Raw genomic sequence first — 25,757 nt, 5'->3', positions numbered from 1 at the left:
CCTGATGTTGCTATCCTGTAGCTGTTGTTTCACCTGTTCATGTATCGCCTGCATCCTTGAAGCAAAGTCTTCACCTTCTGCACTTCTCATTTCTTCTTTTCCCAAATTCCTTAATTCAGATATTCCTCTGGGATGCATTCCATAAACAATATGGAATGGGCTCTGTCTTGTGCTCCTGTTCGGTGAGTCGTTATATGCATACTCAACTTGTGCTAACACTTGATCCCATTGCTTTGGATGTTCTGCAGTAAGGCTCCTCAAAAGATTGCCTAAACTTTTGTTCACAACTTCAGTCTATCCATCAGTTTGTGGATGATAGGCAGAACTGAAACTTAATTTAGTCCCCAGCTTCTTCCATAGTGTTCTCTAGAAATGTCCAACGAACTTTGAATCCCTGTCTGAAACAATGCTTTTGGGCAATCCATGCAATCTTACAATTTCTTTAAAAAACAAATTAGCAATGTGAGAAGCATCACTAGTTTTATAACATGGAATAAAGTGTGCCATTTTTGAAAATCTGTCCACTACAACAAAAATTGAATCATAACCTCTTTGAGTCTTTGGTAATCCCAGCACAAAATCCATACTTACCATATCCCAAGGCCTATATGGAATTGGTAATGGAATATACAACCCTGTGTTTTGGCTCCTTCCTTTTGCATACTGGCAGACTTTACAATTTCTTACATACTTCTCCACTTCAGATTTCATTTTCGGCCAGAAATAAAATCTGTTGAGTTGCTCAAAAGTCTTCTCTACACCAAAATGTCCTGCAAGTCCTCCACTATGTTTCTCTTTGATTAAATTCTCTCTCATTGAACAGTTGGGTATGCACAGCTGATTTTTCTTAAATAACAGTCCATCTTGTAGGAAATAATCCAACCACTTGCTCCTATCTACCAAAACAGGATTTTTACAAGCCTCAAATGCCTCTTTAAAATCTGAATCGGTCTCATATAATTCCTTAAGAAAATCAAAACCCAACACTTGGATTTGACTTTCTTGAAGCAATACATTTCTTCTACTTAAGGCATCTGCAACTTTGTTTGACTGTCCAGTTATATGCTTCAACACAAAATGAAAACCTTGAAGATATTCTACCCATTTAGCATGTCTCTGGCTGAGCTTTGGCTGCTGCATTATGAACTGCAATGCATGGTTATCTGTATAAAGAATGAATTCTTTTGACATTAAATAATGCCTCCATTTCTTTAATGCCTGTACAACTGCGTAAAACTCCTTATCGTAAGAAGAATACTTCCTTTTTGCATCATTTAGCTTTTCACTGAAATAAGCTATTGGTCTATCTTGTTGGCTTAAAACTCCTCCAATTGCTTCTCCGCTGGCATCACACCCAAACACTCTTGGGTGAAGGCCACTCCATAATTGCTTTGATCTTCTCTCGATCCATCTTCAACCCTTCAGCAGAAATAACAAATCCCAAGTACACCAGCTCCTCTTTCATGAATGAACACTTCTTCAGATTCAGCAATAGTTTTTCTTGTTGCAGCTTCTGTAAGACATAATTTAAATGCCTCACGTGCTCCTCCTTGGACCTGCTATAGACTAATATATCGTCCAAATATACTATTACAAACTTACCAATGAACTCTTTAAGAACTTCATTCATGAGCCTCATGAATGTACTTGGTGCATTTGACAACCCAAAAGGCATCACTCTCCATTCATATAATCCTTCATTGGTCTTAAAAGCGGTTTTCCACTCATCCCCCTCTCTTATCCTTATCTGATGATACCCACTTTTAAGATCTAGTTTTGAAAAATATTTTGCTCCAGACAAGCAATCCATTAAATCTTCAATTCTGGGTAACGGAAATCTGTACCTGATTGTAATTTTATTGATAGCTCTCGAATCTGTACACATTCTCCAGCCTCCATCTTTCTTTGGGCTCAGCACTGTTGGCACTGCGCAAGGACTCAGGCTTTCTCTGATCAGTTCCTTGTCAAGCAATTCTTGCACCTATTTCTTAACTTCTTCATTTTCTGCAGGAGTCATCCTATATGCTGCTTTGTTAGGTAGGCTTGCTCCAGGAATTAAATCTATATGATGACTGATTCTTCGAAGTGGTGGTAATTCATTAGGCAAATCATCAACAATAATATCACAATAATTCTCCAGCATTTCTTGAATTTCAATGGGTAAATCAGAAACTTTAGTAGAAGTCATTATTACCTTGGGCTTGCAAATTACAGCAAAATTTACCTCATTTTCTTCAATCTGCTTCAGGTATTCCTTTCCTCCAAGTAACAGAGTTTTTGGATCAGTGTTTTGTCCCGATACATCTTCTTCTTGTAGAGGCAACAACTTACGATTGACACCATCCTTTCTAAAATTGTAGGTGTTTCTCTTCCCATCATGTATGGCTCCTCTGTCATATTGCCAAGGTCTTCCAAGCAATATGTGACACACGTCCATAGGCATCACATCACAAACAATTTTATCTTTATACTTGCCCACTTGAAATTCCACTTCACACTGTTCACTTACCAACAGTTGATGTCCCTTTTGCAACCATGACACTTTATAAGGTGTTGGATGCTTCATTGTCTTCAACTTCAATTTCTCCACTACTTCTGTAGAGACCAAATTATCAGTGCTACCACTATCAATGATCATCTGGCAACATTTCCCTTGAACTTTGCACACTGTCCTGAATAAAGTCTTCCTTTGTGGCGGTTCAACCACCTCCTTTGCTGGCTTAAGTAAAACTTTGTTAACTACCAGAGATTCTCCTCTTTCTGGTGTATTTTCTTCTTCTGCTACTACTGCCACTGGTATCTCTCCCTCAACTGGAGCAACATTTGCATTCCTATGCTTTGTTTCTGCATTCTCTGGACACTCAAAAGCTCTGTGTCCCAGCTTGTTACATCTGTAACATCTTATTTCTCTACCTCTTCCTCTGCCTCTTGCATCACCTCCTGTGGATGCATGCTGGGTTGAGCTACTACTAGCTCCATCTTTAGGTGTTGTAGACCTTCTTCTACCACCTTGACTTCCTTTTCCTCTGAAAGTCCCTCTCCCTCTGGCAGACTACTTCCTCATGAGTTTTTCTTTGGCTTTCAGTGCTATCTAATAAGATTCCTCTACTATTTTAGGAGACATCAGACTTATCTCATCTTGAATCTCCATCCTGAGGGCATTCATATATCTGGACACCTTCTCATCTGTATCTCGGGCTTCTCCAGCTCTTATGCTCACTTTAAAGAACTCTTCTATATATTCTTTTACTGTTAAAGCTCTCTGTCTAAGATTTTGCATTTGTCTAAATAATGTTTGCTGATAATTACTTGGCAAAAACTTACCTCTTAACTTTGTTACCATTCTGCTCCAATTCTTGATTGGTTGCTTGCTAAGTCTCTTCCTTTCTACCTGCACACCATCCCACCAAAGCGCTGCATGGCCTTTTAACTTGGTGACAACAAACTTCACTTTCTTCTCATATTCTGTTTCTTCATAATCAAAGAATTTCTCCATGCTATTAATCCAGTCTATCAATTCTTCTGGATTCAGTCCTCCTTGGTATACCGATACCTCAGTCTTTGGTCTGGCTGTGGATCTCAACACTGACTGAAAGAACCTCATCTCAGGAGTAACCTCTACAGCTTCCTCCTCTGTAGCTTCAATCTCAGGTTCACTAACATCTCCATCATCTATATTTCTATCTGAAGTTAGTGCATCCAATCTAGCTTGCAGGTGTTGCATTGTTTCCATTAATTCAGCATTTGCAACAGGCCGTCCTCTTCCACCACATCCTCGTCCTCTTCCAAATCTAAAATCCATCCTTCTCCTGCTCCTGAGATTCAATTCAATGTCAGTTGGTGGCTCTGATACCACTAATGATGGCGTGGGTGCAGGCGTTAGGGATAACCTCCCTATTCTGGCAGCAAGCTCTACTATGTCAGCCTCAACTCCCTTTTCTCCTTCTTCAGGCGTATCAGTCATTAAACTGATACCTTCATTTGTTTCTTTGAAAAACCCACTAATCTTGCTTAATTAATAAACAGTGGCTTTATTCAGTAATTCTTAAAAGGATTACCCCAATTACTATCGGAGGCTTTATAAAAGGGATTATACACCCAACACTATCGGCGGCTTTATTATGGGAGGACTTACACAATACACCATCGGGCAGTAATTCCAAAGGACTTACTTTAAAACACTATCGCGCCTTATATCGTTCCTTTCCTTTTCCCCGATGCGATATCGCATCGGCGATCGCTATCGGTGGGGTCTATGGTGCAAGGCCTCTGAAAGGCCGCGGACCCGACGACCTTTATACTCCCCTCTATATTGAATTCGGGTCCGATGTATATCGGCGGTTTCCCTTTCAGTAGTTCGCTAATGTAATGGCCTTGCGGACCCGACAAACCCTTCAACTGCTATATATAATATTTTGGCTCCGAATATCGGCTCTCCACTTAACTGTGCCAAAGGTACCTTTTGGAACCGAAAGGTATTATATGCCACACTCTATAATAATTCGGCTCCGATATTTCGGAGCTTACCCATTCACAGTTACAAAGGCCTTCCGATGCACTGCGATATTGGTTCGGACCCGATAAGGGTAAGAACTAATATTGATAATGCTTCACGTCCACCCACTATTCCGCTTAAGGGAAAATGCACGAATCCTCAGTGCAAACAGGAATATACACAGGATTTTATAAAATGAAGTTAAAAGCCTGTAGAAGCATAAATGAAAGGGGAATTGCCCATAAGGCTTAATTAAACATCATGCAGCATTTATAAGGCAGTCCATCCACCTTCGACACACAGTAAATAAACACATAAACGTACACAAAGTTCAATTAACAGAAGGCTTATTAAATTAGACAGGCCGAGAGAAAAGTTTCAATAATAATGCTTGGCACTCGCTCCTCTCTTCTCTGCTAAGAGTATCGCTGCCTCTTTATTCATTATTAAAGGATAGGCCTTCTCGGTCCTTATCCGTTACAAAAGCATGCTTTACATGAATGATTTAAAGTGTAAAAGCTTTACTACAACTTATCTATCTGAAATAATATTAGAATGTTTTATTTCTAGATTTTATTCTATCTTTAACTAAAAACATGGAAATTGCAGGCTAAAGGACCCCACTCCCTTGCCTGTAGATTTTTTTGGATTTTTGGAATAATTTCGAAGTCTTTTTCCTCTAAGTCACATGCTCCCGCATCAAGGTAGCACTTCTTATTATCCATTAGGCATACTCAAACTACACACACAGTTTAAATGACAGGATTTGACTCCATTTTGAGGGTGTTTTGTTGACTAGTATGCCATTTTTTTTCAATTTTTTTAGATATTTTTTCTAATTGCAATGTGTAAACTCCTCATTCATCATCATCATCATCACATATAAAGTTTCTATTGAAATATTTTTATCTTTGACCAATGTTTCTATATATATATATATATATATATATATATAGTTATTTCTCTCTCTCTGTACCTTTTTGTTTCCTCCAGGAAAAATCGTAATTTTCATTATGAAAATAAAAAAAAAATACACATTGTACATGATGCATATCAAGCCAAAATGTGACTGTTGTGTGATCAATAATCATCTAATAGTTTATAATAACTGTCACGATATAAATATATCCATATATATATATATATATATATATATATATATATATATATATATATATATATATATATATATATATATATATATATATATATATATATATATATATATATATATATGTATATATATATATATGTATATATGTATATATATATATATATAGATATATATATATATATATATATATATATATATATATATATATATATATATATATATATATATATATATATATATATATATATATACATATACATATACATATACATATACATATACATATACATATATATATGAAAATAGATCGAGTATCTGTGATGTGTCCATTTGCTGAGAAAAGTCTAAAATTATCATATACATATGATATTTTATCTGATAGTGCAAAAATGAAAAATATATAAAAAAGGCCCTTGTCGTGATGCGTTTTCCTGTGCTATCTCAGTAAATGAATGGTAATAGTACTGATAATGATCGTGCCCATACTTCTCTTTCACATTCCAAGTACCAAACACCTACTGCGAGCCCTCTTTGGATAGCTTGTTGGAAAGTGTATTCCTTTCCCTGTAAATATGTTGGCAAGGTATGAAGTCACGAAATGAGATTTAAGCATCATGATTTCATCCAATATGTTTCGAAGTGTGTGTGTGTGTGTGTGACATATAGAATGTTGATTAAACCAATCCACAACCAAATTTGAATCACCAAAAACCTATAGATTTTGACAATTCTTTTCAATAGAAAATAATAGGAGCAACTTGAGACTGTATAGTTCAACAAAGTTATTAGTGTCATGTCCTAGTCCTGCTTTGAGTTCAAAATGATGATATTCTGATAGATGAAGAGTTGCTCCTCCACCACATCTTCCATGCTATGAAGCTCTGTCAAAATAGGCCGATGGTTTTGAGTAGTCAATGGATTCCTCAGTGATAGTACGAGGACATTGTTATAGATCTTTGTCAGGGAGAAGACTATAAGTGGTAACAATATGTGCATTGATGGCTTCAGATATGAAGCCATTGTCTTGGAATATTTTATGATTTCTCCCTATCCATATACCTCAACAAGTGAGAAGTGGAATATTCCACAATTTTTTGGAGGTCGCATCATTCCATGATTTCTGCGAGGCCTCACTGATATTCCCCCCTAGCATTTGATAGTAGTAGAAAGACCTTGACATACGAAATTCCAGGCCCGGTTGGCTACTTGACAAGATAAAAATAAGTGTCCAATGAATTCCTCAACTTCTCTACAAATAAAACACCAAGATGGGATTTGGTAGGATCAGTTTTTCAGATTTTCACGTGTGGGAATTTTATCTTCTAGAATGCACCATAGTAACATCCTAGATTTTGCAGGGATCTTTAGTTTCCAGAGATGTTGGGCCACCAGCAAGGTTTAATTTCAAGTTATTTTGCAGGACTGATATATAGATATCACAATTTGGGTGTATAAGTGTCGTGCTTTGAGTGAACCCACAATAATTCATCCTCCCGATCAAGTATACTAATATGAGATATAAACATTGTCCTTATGTAACCTTCCTAGGTTTGTTGCCATTGTACTGGAATATTCAGTGCTCTCGCAGATAACCAACGCTGACCCCAGATAGACATTTGATCCTTGTCCGCAATCTGATTTAAGTATTTGATTGTTGCGAAGAAAAGAACATGATCACCTCTTGGGGAACTAAGTGTTGGTTGATGCATCCCATGGGTCCATCCTGATTCTGACCTGACAGCGAGATATGACCCGCCAAGCAAGGCTTGATTCTATGATGATGAAGGATTTCCAGACAACCTTCCAGATTGTAGAGATGTTGGGACAATATTTATTTTGTAGCCCAATCCAATCAGCTGAAGAGAGGGAAAAATGTATTTTATGGTTACCACTTTAGACCAAAGACTGTGACTTGTGATTAATCTCCAACCCACCGTTGCTGCCAAAGATTGTGAAAAGCAAGATAAATATTTGATGCCCCAATTGCCCCACTATTTAGATAGGTCAATTATGTCCCATTTGACCCAGGCAAATTCTGGCCTTCTTTAGATCCATGCCAGAGGAATCCACAACATAATCTCTAAATGATATTTGGTATTCTTTTGGGGATCCATGCTAAAGATATCCAAAAAATTGGTATGTCCTTGAGGATGAATTTGAGGAGGACCAGTTGACTTCCCTGGGACAACCATTTGTGACTCTAAATTTTTATTCTTTTCTTAATTCTAGCTACGAGCCACATCCAATCATCTTTTCTATAGTCATTGGTTTCAGATGGAAACCGAGGTATTTTATACCATCATCTAGGGGTTTAATTTGAAAGGGAAATAATATGCAAGCATGTATAATTTCATCTTCAGTTCATTCAATAGCTATAAGAGTGGATTTTTGGTTGTTAGACACCATACCTATCAACTTACAAAATAAATCCAGTAGTGCTTTTAATTCTATCGAGTCATTACATGATCCATAAAAGATAAAAAATCATCTACGAATAATAGATGAATGAGGAACATCTCCCGTGCTATGTGAGTACCTTTTAAGGTACCTCTTATTTTTACATTAGAAATCAATTTTCTCAATCCTTCCATAATAAACAAAAATAATAGAGGGGACAAAGGGAAGCCTCGACTAAGTCCCCTCTTAGCATGAAATAAATATAAAGCAACACCATTGATCATAACTATAAAATATGCAAAGGTAATACAACACATAATCCAATTAATAAATGAAATGTGAAAACCCAGATGTGTAAGTAACAATTTGACGTAAAGCCGACTTTCCCTATCAAAGGCTTTTGAGAGGCCTCTTTTAATGATCAAGCCCTTCAGTTTTTTTCTTTTGAAGATATGTAGTCCCTCCCGAGCTACACCAATGGCTTCTTGGATCTAACAGTCCTCTAGGAAAGCGAATTGATCCTTTTCTATGTGGTGAGATAGAATCAATTTGATTCTATTGGCAATTGTCTTTGCCATGATTTTGTATATGACATTACAAAGTGAGATATGCCTATATTCTTCGAACATATTTTGATTGTCACTTTTTGAGATGACTGCGATGAATGTGGAATTAAAGGCTTAGTACATCTAACCAGTAGTCTGACATTCCTCAACAAATTTTAACAAGTCATGACCAAGAAGCTCACAAAAATTGGTAAATAATTTGACAGTCCACCCGTTAGGACCTCGAATTTTTTCCTTCTTGAACCAGTGTTAGATTTCCTCCAATTCACCTAAAGATACTGGTTGTGACAATTCCTCATTATGCTCCTCACTGACAAAACTAGGAAATATTCGAGTTATGTTCATAATTTCCCCTAATGATCCATGTCTGGGTGTAGTGAAGAGGGATTGAAAGTATTGTACACCCATCCTAGCCAGGTCCCTGAAATTGGAAACCCTATGGTTAGATGCGTCTTCGAGGGATCAGATGGTGTTGATAGCTTTCCTTCCTTTCACATATTGTTGAAATAATTTAGTGCTCTCATCCTCAGCTTGTAGCCATAACACCCGACTTTTAAGCTCTAGGTTTCTTTATTTGCTTCCAATAATCTTCTTTTTTCCATTTCTAATTATATGAGGTGTTTCTTTGATTCATTAGATACATAACTCTTGGCTCTAGGTTTTTCCAGCTGTTCCACTTTTGCTTCAATCTTCTTCAGATCTTCCTCATCTCTTAGTCCTTTACCCCTTATTCATTCCAATGTATTCCTTTTTATTTTATTTAGATTATCATTAAATTGAGATGCCATTGGTTGATTGTCCCTATATTCGCAAAGCACCAGTTTTCAATGACTAGATTCCAGAAATATTCTTCCTTTAACCAAGTCGCGTTGAATTTGAAGGGGGCGCTTGGCCTATTGATATGACTTGCCAATTTCATGTATATGGGGTGATGATCAGAAAACCCCCTGCTCCTACCCATTGCCTGAACAAAGGGAGGTGATCCAGCAGGGTTTCCGAATAAAGAAGCAATCCATCTTTTTAGCGAACATGCCGTCCCCTACCTGAAAATTTCTCTAGGTGGGCTGATACCTTTCTAGATCAATGTCAATAAGAGGATGTGTTTCAAGTAATCGTGAGAAAAAATCTGAGAGGTGTCCACTTGTGCATGAATTCCCCAACATTAAGCTCTTCCTAGGGAGAAATTTAGGTCCCTTATGATGATCAGGTGATCTAACTTCATAAAGGATTTGTTCATGAGATCATTCCAAAATATAGCTCAATCATGGCAAGGTCCATATATATTGACATTCTGAATTGAAACCCAAATTATTCTGAGAGAATATGCACTGTGACATAATTTTGGTGGCCCCAAATATTGATTATTTTTACATTTTTGCAGTTTATACCCATTGCTTCCCCCCTGAGTGCCCCTTCACATCAATAGCAAAAATAATACAATTTTTGCATAATCCTTCCATTAAATGTTCGACATCCATGCTTGAGCCCAAAGTTTCCTTTAGGAAGATGATATCAAGGTTGTCTGATAATATTGTTTATTTCAAAACTAGATTCTTGGAGGGGCTAGCTAACCCTCTGCAACTGAAGGATAACCACTTCATGAGTGCTCGATAGATGTGGTGTTCCTTTATCTAAGAACACATTCTAAGGATAATTGTCTCCCAGTAGCGATGTCAAGGCATGCCCTATTCATGGCATTGGATATGAGGGATTGTCACCCTCGAGGGATTTTGGGATTCTTATGAGGGGAGAGGGGACCCAAACCTGCACCAAGACCTATAGGGAGTGCATATACACAAGAGGATTTTGATAGATATCAGAGGTTGTATTTATGTCCCTTATACGATCCTGAATAGTCGCTACTGGGGGCAGGGAAGGATGGGGATGGGGCCAGGAAACATGCAGGAATAGTGCTTACAGGACAAGATAAGACCCTAAATCCATGTGATGGAGTAGATATACTAGATGCAAAAGAATCAGAAGATAAGGGAAGACGCTAAGAAACCATAGATACACTAATACAAGTATGAGGGGGATGGGAGATAGAAGTACACGTGTCAGAAGCAATAGTAAATCCCCTCCTCAAAGCTTCCACACCCGAGTGCAGCCGAGACCCAAGATGTTGTGACCTAATTCCTCATGTAGACCCATCTCTCGTAGGAGTTTCTAGTCTATTCAGTTGAGGCTATCCTAGGGTACCATTCTCAGCTGACACCAAACACCCTTGAGACTAATTTCCCTCTGAATTTACACCTGCATCCTGATCATTCTCCTGAAGCAAGGGGAAGTCCTTGTATATATTCCTGACCTCGTGACAATGTCGACATCTGAAAAAGTATGCCCTCATAGTCCAATATTTGATTTCGAACATGGCCTCTATAATGTAGGAACAAGTTCACTACCAGACCCTCCTTTATGTCAAGATATACCAATACTCTAGAGAAATTCATCCTCCTAGTTTCTAGATAAGATCTAACATAATCTAGGTACATGCCAAGATCATCTCCAATGAGCCGAAAAATATTCTTCGTCCATAGTTGTAGAGCCAAACCTAGAAGTCTAATCCAAATTGGTCCTGCCCCCAAATGCTCACATTTCGAGTCAAATAGTGGAGTCCAATACTTCAATAGAAGCAATGCCATTTATATGTTTAAATGACGATATAATACATAGGTCTCATGTTCACCTGACTTGAATCTAAGAGAAAACTAAACTTTTAACAGAACACAAACAGATTGCAGGACATTCAAGAGCTAGCCCCAAATTTCTTATGCCCATTTATTTAGGCAAGAGGAAAAATAAATTCTTCCCCTAGTTCTTCCGACCAAAACATGGCCATATGTATCCATAATTTATTCCAATTTGATACCCTCTCCCAGGACTAGGGCATGATCTTTTTCCTTAACCTTGGGACATTTATTTTCTTTGATTTCTTCTTAGAGGCCACCTCTTGGTCGTCACTAGATAGAATATTTCCATTGAGGGTGTATTGTTCAGTGTGTGCTATGAGACTCTATGGACAAAGGGAGGGAGTGTCGTAGATAGGTATTGGACAATTTCTCGAGCTTGTAACTTATTGATTCACAACTCCTCCCTAGGCTTTGTATTTGCCAAAGGAAATCTAGTGGAACCCAACTGATTCATGGTCATAGAAGGATCGACCTGAGACAGAACCACCAACACTGATAAAGGGGTTCCAAGATGTGGATGGTTCGATTCTTCCAGAGTTGCAAGCATGGTCCCACACTCACTTTGTAATTCCCTAATAGAAAACAAACTACTAGGGTTTAAGCATGTTTTAGAAAAATTTAGGCCTTCAATCGAAAAACTAGTTGAGCTGACAAATTTATCCAGCGAATTCGACCATCCTCCCTCGAGTGATACAGGGAGCACTACTTCAATTGAAAGGGAGAGAGATGTGTCTGCCTATCTAAAAGGTTGATGAGGGGAAAAGGGGATCCCTTCTAAAATTTCAAATAATGAGTTAAATATTCCCAAATTGGGAATTCCAGGTGTCTCCTCCATCTCCATCCACGGATGTTGAGGTGGAGGGTTTGTCCAGATGGAGATATTCTCAGTGGGATCTTCAGAAAAATCAATCATCTCTTCTTCCATGACAATAATCCACATTTTCATGGTATAAATAAACCCCAAAAAAATATTTAAGCCAAACTTTACCATCGATTGTTGTAAAGACCAGTCCTGCCTATAGTTATAGAAATTGAAACCACCCTTCAAAGTGTGAAAGAGAACCTTCCTTTATATCCAAGTGAGATTTGTAAACTACAGGCGACATGGATGACCAAATGAATTAGTTGAGTTAGGTTAGTTTGAGCAGATAAAACCCTAAACCGATTTCTCAACTAGCCACAGACACGATATTGTCGACTGCAGAGCCCATCTCATTTTTTTAAAATCTTTCTCTCTCTTTACCTTTTATCCATATGGAAAAAACCATTATATTCATGAGTCAAAATACAATTTTTAGTACAAAATAATAGTCCGGAAGGGATGTTTATCTGTTAAACCCTACTGGGAGTTAATTTTTGCACATGTTATTATTATCTTTTTAAATGTTATATGTCAAATTCATATTCAACATCGAAGGAATTACACATCTCCTTGATACTAGGCTATAGAAATCCCCTTTAAGTGCAACAATAATTTTCATCTTATTCGATAACCTTTTTCACCTTTGATTTAATTTCCATAAACTTTATTCTACCAATGTTACTAGTCATACAAATATAAAACAAAATCCTTGTGAATTTTAGCTTGTTCATATTATAGGGACTCATCATTATGTATCATCATAAGAACAATATCATTAAGAAGAGTGACTACCGTGACTAGCTAAATTCCAGTAGAGACAATCTTTATCACCTATATTACAATTAATGCTTTCCAAACCAAATCTACCAATACTACCAATGTAAACATTAATCTACCAACTCTACCAATGTTAATAGTCATACCCATAATAAAAACAATTCTTGAGAATTTTTACTCTTTGAGATCATAGGGACTTATTACTACTATCATCAGAATAACAATATCATTAAGAAGAGTGACTACTTTACTAGCTATATTAGATTAGAGACAATCTTCTCTATCACTTATATTGCAATTAGTGCTTTCCAACCAACTCTCTGTTAGGATTAATGCTTACATTGGTCTATTTGATTTCTTAGGTTGTTGGAGATTTTTGAGATATCCTCTCAACCACAATTTCCAAAACTGGAATTAGTTAGATCTAGTTCCAACTATATAAATGTCACATATTTGAGTTTCAAATAGTGGAAAACAATTTATTGTGTGTGCAATTGCTTAACTTCCTCACGGGAGATATGAGGAGATGTGAGAGCCATGATAGTTAATCCTCTATAAATAAGTAAGCTAGCATTGAAGAATGATTGATTAGCTATGAGTGCTCATTCTGTTGTTTGTTTTTGTATTTAATTTTGTGTGTCTATTCATTGTTTTGCTATGTGAGAGGCACTAATCACTTCAATTTGAAGAAATCACACTTACGCTATGGTACAAGGATAGAATGTCGTCATTTGGAAATTTGGATGGTTCTTGTTTCACGAGGAGTTTCAGTTCCATTGCATCAATGCTAATTACATTGGATTACAAAAAATTGATAACATCATTGTTTCTATAGAAACACTAAGTATGTTGTTTCAAACATTTGGAATAGAAAAAAAATAAAGGTCCATCCGGTTTTGAGTTAATTATTATTAGTGTTGGTAGAGTATTGAATATCTGTTTAATTATAACGTATGAGACTGATGATCCATTTATCTCCATGAATGAGTTGAGGACCCTCCAAAAAGGAATGTATCCCTGGGGGAACAATGTTGTTGGTATTAGCGAGAAAATATGTCGGTGAAAGTTTGTTTCATAGAAATATTCGTGACAACTTCAACAACATCTTGTATATAGATGTTAATAATTCAAGTATGTACTAAATGTAAGCTCTCTGCCCACTTGCTTAAACAATACCAAAACCTTGTTTCAAATGTTGTCATCCAGATGGCATGGGTTATGGATGTAGACTACTTTGCAACCACTCTAAGGACAATCTCGAGTCAAAACACACTACTAGTGTTTTATTTTGCAGATTCAAAGCAAGAAACCTAGTGACCAACAACTTTATCTACAAATATGACCCGTTGTCAAGATTTATGGCGTTCTCCAACTTGCATGCCAAACGAGACACCTTCCTTTCAAAATAATTTCTATGCATGTCATGGAGGGACCTACACGTGGGGACTTGTGTGGAAAGGGAAACCATTTGAAATTTTAAATGCATGACGGATCAGAGGTCAAATTCCTAGTGCTAGAAATTTTAAGTGTAATGCTCACTCATTCAAAGATCCACACATGTGAGGTGCCTTATATTTCATGGAATTCATTCAATATCCCTTAATGAAGTTGTTGATTCATGCTTAATGGTGAATATGGTTGTTCATCATTTGGAAATGGAGTAATGCAAGAACTAGGACTTTTTCATGTAAACCCAGATGGAAAAATCGCTTTACTACAAACCCTACACATAGAACCAAGTGGTGTTATTATTTTTGGAGTCTCCCGTTAGTTCAAGATTCTCATCCATATATATGGCATGTACTAGAGTGTTCACGAAGGATACACTCAATAGAAACAGAGGGAAAGAATCATGAACAAAGTTTGGAGAATAATGGCTTCATTCGATATTAAAAATTTCAATTTTGTTTGTTCAACAAAATATGGATTGAGGTGGTTGTATATGTTATACTGAAGGAAAACTATTAGTTTTTTAATCATGATTTCATCAACTATGTTGGGTTATTTGTTTCTTTTCTATTGCTTAGTTAAATTGTTGTGTAAAATGAATATGTAGATTCAATTACTGAGCACGGAAGCATAGTTCAAGTTAATGGATCTTGACATTATTCAGTGCCAAGAGAACATATCATTGATTTTGTTATGTTTGTGCTTAAATTTTTATATGCTGGTGGTTTGGTTGTTCTTCAGTGCTTCAAGATCCACAGTTACAGGTTATATTTGTGTAATTTTGTGTATGTGAAAAAGAAGAAGAATGTCAAGTTGTATTGTTGACTTTTGAATATACTCAGTGCTTATACCACTTGTAACTACCAAAATTGTAATTTTCCACATTTTGATATATGGAAATAAGTCCATAGAGTGATTCAGTATCAAGAAAACAATTCAAGGTAGTAAAGAATTGTTGATCCTAAAAATACATCAAAGATGGTCTGAAGTAATCATGTCTTAAATGGATCAAGTGGTAGCTCGAAGATGGTGGTTGAAGAAAGAGTGTTGTTTATGAGATTCCTGACTGGATGGACGTGCTAATGAAGACCAATCCTAACAAAATTATCAATGTGACTTCAATATTGTTGTTTGTAATGTATGCATTATGCCTGGGAGGTGTTAGGCTTAATGCTTACATTGGATATTTAGTAGATTTAGTTTGCTGGAGATTGTTGCAATATTCTATCAACCGCAACGTCTAAGATTAGAATTATTTAAATTTAGTTATAACCATATAAATTTAACATATTTAAATTTAAAGCATTGATTTTTTGTTATTGTGTATACAATTTCATATTTTGTCGCTCTCTCAATTTTTTAAACTTAACACAAGAAATCAGTGTTATTGTTGTCACACCCCTGTTCAATATTCAAGAGTGTAACAATGTGGTTCATAGTTAAATAATTATAACTACTAATTCTCATAAAAGCTAATATATAAATTATATTAAATAATAATTATTATAAAAATATACATATAAATAATATCTAATAATTAATAATAATGAAATTAACTTTGACACGCTTTTTAATTAAATAATAATAAATAAAATATAAATAATGGTGTAAACACGAGATGATGTGATGTCATGTTAAAAATAATAAATAAATTTAAAAATAAAAAATTTAAAACAATACAAACCATTTGAAAGAAAAAAGAGTATAATTTAATGTTAAAGTACAAGTAAATTTTATAATAAAAAAATATATAAATCAATTTAAAAGTTTAAATTTATGTCGGTGGATTTAAATTTAAAATTAAAAAAAATATTACTATAAATAATAGTACTAATAACGATTAAAAAAAATTAGAAATATTTTATTTAATTATTTTGTAATTAAAAAGAGTAATGAAGTAGGTTTTATTTAATTATTTTGTAATTAAAAAGAGTAATGAAGTAATTAAAAAAATAGAAAAATGATTATATTTTAATAATTGATAGTTAAAAAAATGATGAAACTTTATTCATAGTATAATGACATTTTGAGGATGTTGTCAACTAATATGTATTAAATTATATTAAGCAAAGATACTAAAAAAAATAAGTATGTACATATGTATATTGCAACATTTAAAATCAAATTAGATCTATCTAACTCATGATCCATCATTTAAAAAAAAGAGATTTTGGCTTTTGATTTTTGTTGGTACTTTATAGATCTTTAATTAAGATGAATATATGTATATAGGCATTGTCCATCTCTTTAGAAGAGATTTTCACTCTAAAAGATTTGTTTTTTAAGTGTTTTATAGATTTTTAATTAACATAAATCTAAATCTAATATTGTGTTTGAAAATGTGTGCTGGGCATTAAATTCATAAAAACACAATATAAAGTTTCAGAGAAAATGTGTGCTGGGCATTAATATTGTGTTTCAAAATCTGTGGTAGGCATCGAATTCATAAAGAGCAATATAGAGTCACTGAAGGCCGAAAGTGATCAAGACACTCTCGTAACGGACTTTCAACTCATCTTTCCATCGTTGTTAAAAGAGGCTCAATCTCTCACCCTCCCACTTCCGTACGACCTGCCATTTGTGAATCTGATGAGGACTAGGTGGCAGGAGACATTAAAGGAGTAAGAACTCTGAAAATTTCTATTATATGATTTTAATTGAAAGACTTTTTTTAAAATCATTTTGTATTATTCACTTTTTTTTTTTTATTAAAAAGATGTCATTACATATATTTTGAAATAGTTTTGGAAAATGTTGATTGCGAATTTTCCAAAATATTCAGGGATTTGATGGAGATATATTTTGGAATGGTTTTGGGTATTTTTATGATATCCATTGAGAGTTTCCGAAACATTCCGGGATTGATGGAGATGAGAGAGTTAAACTATTTGATTTGTTCATATGTTTGTTGGATCCTAAAATATTTTAAAAATCTACGATTAAAATCAGATTTTTTTATTAGAAATTTGATTTAAGCATGAAAACATCAATGGTACAAACTATATTATTTATTTTAAATACCTTTTAATTTAATTTATAGAACTGATCATTTTATAGTTATCTCGGCTTCCACAGGGAGGAAATTCCACATGGTCCATCATCGTTGAAGTACCCGCTGGAAAGCATCCAGGACATTGTGGACTGGAAAAAAATAATGGAACTTCAAAGCCAGGATGGGTCTTTCTTAGGCTCACCTGCCTCTACTGCCTGCGTCTTCTTGCACACAGGAGACATGAGATGCCTTGAATACCTGAAAACCGTGTTGGCAAAATTTGGCAGCTTTGGTATCGACACGTTAATCTTAAAGCTTTTTACTGGCCTCTGTGTAGTCACTACTTAAGTTAAATAAAGTAATTTATTATTTGTGCCTTTGAGATTTTTAGAGATTTTTTCTTTGGATTGTTGGCTTTTGCGTTAGGTATGGCTGATTTTTTTGGAATATTTTAAAATTTGATACATGGAATAAATATAAGCAAATCGAGTGTGAATTTAATATTAAATAAAAAGCAATGATTAATGAATACATTCAGTGCCCTGTATGTATCATGTGGATATAATTGAACGTCTTCTGGTCGTCGACAATATTGAACGCCTTGGTATCGATAGACACTTTCAAAAGGAAATCAACGAATTTCTTGATTTCGTTTACAGGTAATTGGACAAAATCCATACACAACAAGAGTGTAATTCGATTGCATTATAACTTCTTCTGCACAATGAAACTTGTAATATTGTATGCAGTGTTGAGGATTTTTCTGATAAAATCCCAAAAACACACAAATAAAACTGAAACTCAACACACAGAGACAATGCTCTGTTTCCTTTGCTCCACAGGATCTTTTGTGCACAGGGAAGCTTTAAAAAAAATGACTGAGGACAAAGTATTACATCACCATAAAAACATTTCTATTCATTAAAATATAATGACTGATACATATTCATCCTTTTTTACTGAGAGGGATTCACCAAAAAAAAATTACATTCAGCCATCAAAAACTAAACTCTGTCTCCACCTGAGAATTCACTGTGCTGGGTAAAATTCTCATTTACATTCACTGCTGTGAAAACATTTTATTTACTGGTGTAAAAACCTTCTTTTGCATACTACTGTAAAAACAAAATTTACACACGCTGCTTCATGTGCGCTCCCCTGTTTTTATGAGCTGCGTGCAACAACTCTCCCGTGTGCAACCAATACAACAACGAGCATATTTCACTTGGCTCATTCTAAAAAAAACTTAATACAAAACATATGTATCAAAACATACAATAAACATAAATAAATGCTTTACGTGCCGTAAAAAAAACTTTAAAAACTTCTACCTACTTTCTACGATTTGGAAGAGTTTCACTTAATTTCTTTGCAGACAGGAGTGGCGGTCAAACTCAAACTTAATTTTTAATCCACGCAAGTATTAAATGCTGGCTCGAATGCAACTTCGAAACGATGGACGGCGGAGAATGATGGAGCAGATCTGACGGTGGAGGAGAATATCGGGAGCCATTACATGACTGACCATTACCTCCCGAGAAGTCAGAAATGCTTACGTATGCTGAGAGCCACGCGTCTGCACTATATTGTATCGGGCTCAAATATACGGATACTGCCTTCACGCAAAAGCGGTCCGATATCCCTCAAGGTGGTTTGTGGTTTTGCTGCGCGGTTTGGGCGTTGGTACGGCTGCGTTGAAATTACATATTCAACACTCCCCTTTAATTTCAACTGCTGGGCATTCAGTCATACCCAGACACTTCCTCAAAAATTCAAAGCTTTTCTGATCCAGTGGCTTTGTCAAGATGTCTGCAACCTGTTCTTGAGTCCTGCAATGTTCTAAGACAATCTCCCCATTGTTCACCAATTCTCTGATGTAGTGAAACCTTGTATCAATGTGTTTCGTTCTCTTATGAAACACTGAATTCTTTGACAATGCAATAGCTGAGTTATTGCCACAAAAAATCACTGTCACTTTTGCCTGCTCTTGGCCTAAGCTCCTCAACATTCTTCTCATCCAAACTGCTTGACATGCTGCTGCTGTAGCTGCCACATATTCAGCCTCTGTTGTAGACAATGCTACAATGGACTGCTTCTTAGAAGCCCATGAAATGGCTCCAGAACCCATATGAAAAACATAACCGGAAGTGTTTTTCCGATCATCTACACTTCCAGCCCAATCACTATCAGTGTATCCAATTAAATCTGAACTTTCTGAGACAGTATATAAAATTCCAAACATTTTGGTACCTTTGACATACCTTAAAATTCTTTTTTCTGCCTGCCAATGTGCCTCCTTTGGCCTCTCCATAAATCTTGAAATTAAACTAACAACAAACATAATATCAGGCCTAGTAGCTGTTAAATACATAAGGCTGCCAACAATACTCTTGTACAAACTAGGATCAATATCCTTGCTGCTGTCCTCTCTGCTGAGTTTTAATCCCATTACCGTGGGAGTGATCGTTGCCTTGCATTCTTGCATGTTAAATCTGCCCAACACTTGATTTACATATCTAGCTTGTGAGATAAAAATTCCTTTTTCATTTTGATCTACTTCTATGCCTAAGAAGTATCTCAAGAAACCCATGTCAGTCATTTCAAATTCCTCCTTCATGACTGATTTGAAATTCTCAATAAGTTGATCATCATTACCTGTGAAAATAACATCATCAACATATAAGACAACAATCAAAATTTTACCATCTTTTTCTTTGATGTAGACGGTGGGTTCTCCCTCACACTTGTCGAATTCATTATCCAATAGATAGGAATCTATCCTGTTGTACCATGCTCTTGGCGCATGCTTCAGCCCATAAAGAGCTTTCTTCAATTTGCACACTTTGTGCTCTTCACCTTTCTTCTCATAGCCTAGAGGTTGTTCAACATAAACCTCTTCCATTAGCACTCCATTTAGGAATGCTGACTTCACGTCCATTTGGTAAACTTTCCACTTGTTTTGAGCTGCTATGGACAGCACTGCTCTCACGGTTTCCATTCTTGCAACCGGTGCGAAAGTCTCCTCATAATCTCTCCCATATTGCTGCTTGTACCCTTTGACAACTAGCCTTGCCTTGTGTCTTTCTATCTTGCCTTCAGCATTGCTCTTGGTCTTGTAAACCCATTTGACTCCAATGACTTCTTTGCCTTTTGGTAGCTCAACCAAATCCCATGTTTTGTTTCTCTCTATGGCATTCATCTCCTCATCCATAGCTTCTATCCATTTCCTATCTTTAATTGCATCCTCGAAATGAATAGGATCATCAACATGACAATACAAGGCAAATAAGGAATTCATTCCTTCATCATAAATATCACTTAGATTTCTAAATTTCTTACCTCTTTCATTTGGTGTGCAAGTGCTTGAAGACGCACTTGAATTTCCTCCTTGTGGTGTGCTTGGAGAAGCACTCTCATTTATCCTCAATGGTGTCCCTTGCTGTCCTTGTGTTGGCGCTGCTGTTTGGGGATGCATTTCAGCCACCTCCTCATCATCTTCATCATGAGACAAACAATTTTTAACATTAACTGTCTTCTCTATGCTTCCATCCCAAGCTTCCTCCTCAATGAACTGAACGTCTATGCTGACAAAAAACCTTTTGGTGGATGGGATATACAACCTGTAGGATTTGGATTCCTCACTGTATCCAATGAAGATGCATTTCTCCCCTTTGTTGTCCAACTTCCTCCTTAGCTGATCTGGAATGTGTGCATAGGCCACACATCCAAAAACTTTCAAGTGGGTGACACCTTGCTTTCTCCCACTCCATGCCTCTTCCGGCACTTTGTTCAACACTGCTTTTGTAGGACACCTGTTCAAAATATACACTGCATAATTTACAGCTTCAGCCCAATAATCATTTGGCAAATGCTTTGCCTTCAGCATGCTCCTCGCCATATCCATGATGGTCCTATTCTTCCTTTCAGCAACTCCATTTTGCTGTGGGATGTACCTTGCTGTAAACTGTTTGTGAATTCCATTTTCTCTACAATATCGTAGAAACTCCTTGGAGATATACTCACCTCCTCTGTCAGTTCTCAAAACTTTTATATGCAGCCCGCTTTGGTTTTCCACAAGTGCTTTGAAATTTCGAAATTTTTCAAACACTTCACTTTTGTTTTTAAGAAAATATACCCAAGTTTTTCTTGTGAAGTCATCAATAAATGTTAGGAAATATTGGCTGCCTGCTAATGATGGAGCTTGCATCCGTCCACATAAATCTGAGTGGATGATTTCTAAGGGTGCCTTTGCCCTTATGCTTTTACCTGATGGAAAACTTTCTCTATGTTGTTTCCCCAAAATGCAGCCTTCACAAAGGCTGTCCGGTTTCTCTATCAATGGTAATCCTCTTACCATTCTTTTTCTGCTCAACAAGTTTAGACCTCCAAAATTGAGATGCCCAAATCTCAAGTGCCACAACCAATTTTCATCCTTTGGCATGCTTTGGAAAGCCACTTGGGTAACTGCTGCAATTTCATTTTTGTTTTTCAAATCTACCCTGATCCTGAGAGGGAACATCCTGTTCCTTGTCATTTTTATTTCAGCAATGCATCGTTTGCTGGTGCTATATCCATGATGGTGCATATATCATTTTTAATGAAAACATTGTACCCCTTATGGACAAGTTGTCCAATACTCAAGAGGTTACATCTCATTCCAGGGACATAGTAGACATCTGCTATGGTTTTCTTTTCACCTTGCTTTGTGAATATTTTTACCTCTCCTTTTCCCATAACAGAAATTTTGCTATCAGTTCCTAGTGTGACTTCTGATTTCATATTCTGATCTAGAGCAGAAAAGAGGGCTATGTTTCCTGTCATATGGTTGCTGCAACCTGAGTCTAAAAACCATATGTCTTCACTGTTTGTTTCAGCCATGTTACAAGCTAACAACACATTATCTTGACTGTTGTTTTCTCTAGTGACATTTGCATTTGATTTATTGTTCATATCATGCTGCTTCTTCCTACATTCACTGGCATAATGCCCATATTTTTTACAATAATAGCATTGGACATTGGATTTTTCATACCTTTGTCCTTGAGCATGATGTTGTCCTCTTTGTTGGCTACTGCCTTGGCCTTGGTCCTGATTTGGATTGTTGCCTCTTCCTTGAGCATTTGCTGGGCTGTTCCTTCCACCTCTGTTCTGGCTTCTGCCTCTTCCTCTCTTGCTTCCTCTGCCTTGACCTCTTCCTCTTCCAAAGGACATCTGGGTCTTAAAGGCTTGCTTTAGAGATGAGTTTTCATTTCTACTCAACCTCTGCTCATGTGTTATCAGTGATGCATGAAGCTCATCAACTGAAAAGTTTGAGAGATCCTTTGTCTCCTCTATGGTGGTGACAATCGCATCAAACTTTGAGGGTAAGACCCTCAATATTTTCTCCACAATCCTCCTTTCTTCAATGGTTTCTCTATGAGTCCTCATCTGTGTGACCAAACCAATCACATGTGTGAAGAATGAGTCAATATTATCTGACTCCTTCATGCTCAGATTCTCAAAATCTTTTCTCAGCAATTGTAGTTTTGCTGTCTTCACTCTCTCCATGCCTTGATAGGCTGTCTTGAGGGTTTGCCATGCTTCATTGGATGTCTTAGCTGCTGCTAACCTTGGAAACATACTCTGGTCTACTGCTAGATACAACAACACACAGGCTTTTGAATCCTTTTTCCTATTGCTCTTCAGCAGATCCTTCTCTGCTGGAGTTAATCTATTAAACTCATTTTCATCTGCTGGTTCTTCAAAACCATCTTCAACTATTTCCCATAAATCTTGAGAGGCAAACAGGGCTGTCATGGTTATTGTCCAATAGTCATAGTTCTTCCCATTAAACTGTGGGAGCTGGGTGTTAAACATACCCATACCAGTGTTTGTGCTGGCCATTCCTTGCATCTTTAGTTATGCTTCAATTTCTTGACTGTGTATTTTAAAACAACTGACTACTTCTTCAGTAACACATAAAAACTTTGTGAAATACCTGAGTATTTTCTTGACTGAGCCTTCACTCTGCTGGAGTAGATTTACTACTGCAACAAAAGACTCCTCCCTTCAACTTCTTGAACACCTTCAAAGAGCCTAAACCTGCTCTGATACCACTGTTGGGGATTTTTCTGATAAAATCCCAAAAACACACAAATAAAACTGAAACTCAACACACAGAGACAATGCTCTGTTTCCTTTGCTCCACAGGATTTTTTGTGCACAGGGAAGCTTTAAAAAAAATGACTGAGGACAGAGTATTACATCACCATAAAAGGATTTCTATTCATTAAAATATAATGACTGATACATATTCATCCTCTTTTACTGAGAGGGATTCACCAAAAAAAAATTACATTCAGCCATAAAAAACTAAACTCTGTCTCCACCTGAGAATTTACTGTGCTAGGTAAAATTCTCATTTACATTCACTGCTGTGAAAACATTTTACTTACTGGTGTAAAAACCTTCTTTTACATACTACTGTAAAAACAAAATTTACACATGCTTACAAAACAAATGCGCTCCTCTGCTTTTCTTTTATGCACTGCTGTGCAAAATTAATTCCCTGCTTCATGTGCGCTCCCCTGTTTTTATGAGCTGCGTGCAACAACTCTCTCGTGTGCAACCAATACAACAACGAGCATATTTCACTTGGCTCATTCTAAAAAAAACTTAATACAAAGCATATGTATCAGAACATACAATAAACATAAATAAATGCTTTACGTGCCGTAAAAAAAAACTTCAAAAACTTCTACTTACTTTCTACGATTTGGAAGAGTTTCACTTAATTTATTTGCAGACAGGAGTGGCGGTCAAACTCAAACTTAATTTTTAATCCACGCAAGTATTAAATGTTGGATCGAATGCAACTTCGAAATGATGCACGGTGGAGAATGATGGAGAAGATCTGACGGTGGAGGAAAATATCGGGAGCCATTACATGACTAACCATTACCTCCCGAGAAGTCAGAAATGCTTACGTATGCTGAGAGCCACGCGTCTGCACTATATTGTATCGGGCTCAAATATACAGATACTGCCTTCACGCAAAAGCGGTCCGATATCCCTCAAGGTGGTTTGTGGTTTTGCTGCGCGGTTTGGGCGTTGGTACGGCTGAGTTGAAATTACATATTCAACATGCAGCAACTGGAACAAAACTGGAATAGGGTATAACAGTTTCAACTCCGTAGCTGATCTTGAAATCACTGCCATGGCCTTTTGATTGCTTAGTTTGCATCTATACAATGTAACTCCAGGTATACATCATACGATACTAGTTTTCTGCTTCTCTCTTTGTCTGCAGAGTAGCCAGTAATTTAGCTGGATACTCTTCAAATCATTTCTCGTGTTGGTTTATTGTGACATTTATACACTTTCATAAACAATGGCTTTCAAGAACTTCAAGGAGGACAATGGGCACTTCCATGGCTCGGAAAGTAAATTTAACAAACAAGTAGGAAGCATGTTGAACCTTTATAAAGCTTCGGAAGTTTCATTTCCTGGAGAAAATATTCTGGATGAAGCCAAAGGCTACGCTACTAAATATTTAGGAGAAGCCTTAACCAGAAACGAAACTTTCAGCGCATGGAACTGCAAACAGATTCTTAGCCGAGATGTAAACAGGAAACATATCATTTCTCAGTGAACTGAATTTTATTTATTTGATAGTAAATTTCTTTTTTTGAATACCACGAGATTCAATTCAATCTTTTCAATTGTTAGATTGAATACACGCTGAAGACTTCTTGGCACACCAGTCTTCCAAGAGTCGAAACAAGGAGATATTGTGAAGTGTATCGACCAGATTATGTACAGTTAGCCAAAGGGATTTACATGTGACACCTCCAGCTTTTTGCTTTTCATCCACGGAGGACCCACACCCTGGGACGCCTTCCTGTCATTTGTTTCCAATGTTGCCTTTTCATGTTCTTTGGACAGAAGTTATTCAGTTTAGGTAGTGGCGGTATTCCTGGGTTTTATCTAATGAACCTCTTACATATCTTCATTAATTTTTTTTTATATTTTTTACTGATTATTGATTTTGAATTTTTATATATGTTAATATAAAAACTCTTTATACTATATATATTCTTCAATATATTAGGTTACTATTTCTTCTATATATATATTGCTAGATATAAACTCATCTAATATATATCTTTCAATATCTTATATTATTTTTTCTTCAATATATATCTCAATATTGCTCGCATGGTCTTGGCATATAAAGTCTCGCATGGTCTTGGCATATAAACAGTCTCGAGTTATATAAACAGCGGCTATATATAAAGTCTTGGGTTATATAAACAGTCTCGCGGATATAAATACGGGTTTCTTGGCATATAAACAGTGATCACCGAATGCGGAAGTCTCGCATGGTCTTGGCATATAAACAGTCTCGGGTTATATAAACAGCGGCTATATATAAAG

General features: G+C 36.3%; 1 pseudogene across 1 annotated transcript in view; it reads left to right on the top strand.

Annotated features, from left to right (window-relative positions):
- The window catches only part of LOC149196910 (alpha-bisabolene synthase-like), a 50,491-nt pseudogene that overhangs the window by 7,743 nt on the left and 16,991 nt on the right, over positions 1-25,757 (top strand). Inside the window, exons 3-8 of the transcript XR_016255152.1 lie at positions 16,785-16,971; positions 17,408-17,634; positions 17,881-18,001; positions 24,471-24,587; positions 24,717-24,942; positions 25,050-25,162. The product of XR_016255152.1 is annotated as an alpha-bisabolene synthase-like (transcript). The remainder of the gene's footprint in view (positions 1-16,784; positions 16,972-17,407; positions 17,635-17,880; positions 18,002-24,470; positions 24,588-24,716; positions 24,943-25,049; positions 25,163-25,757) is intronic.

This window comes from Pinus tabuliformis, chromosome 2_2, assembly GCF_031772625.1.
Source record: "Pinus tabuliformis cultivar Carrire ecotype Pingquan chromosome 2_2, CPIR1, whole genome shotgun sequence".
Taxonomy (NCBI): Eukaryota; Viridiplantae; Streptophyta; class Pinopsida; order Pinales; family Pinaceae; genus Pinus; species Pinus tabuliformis.
This window is presented reverse-complemented; position numbering and strand designations above follow the sequence as displayed.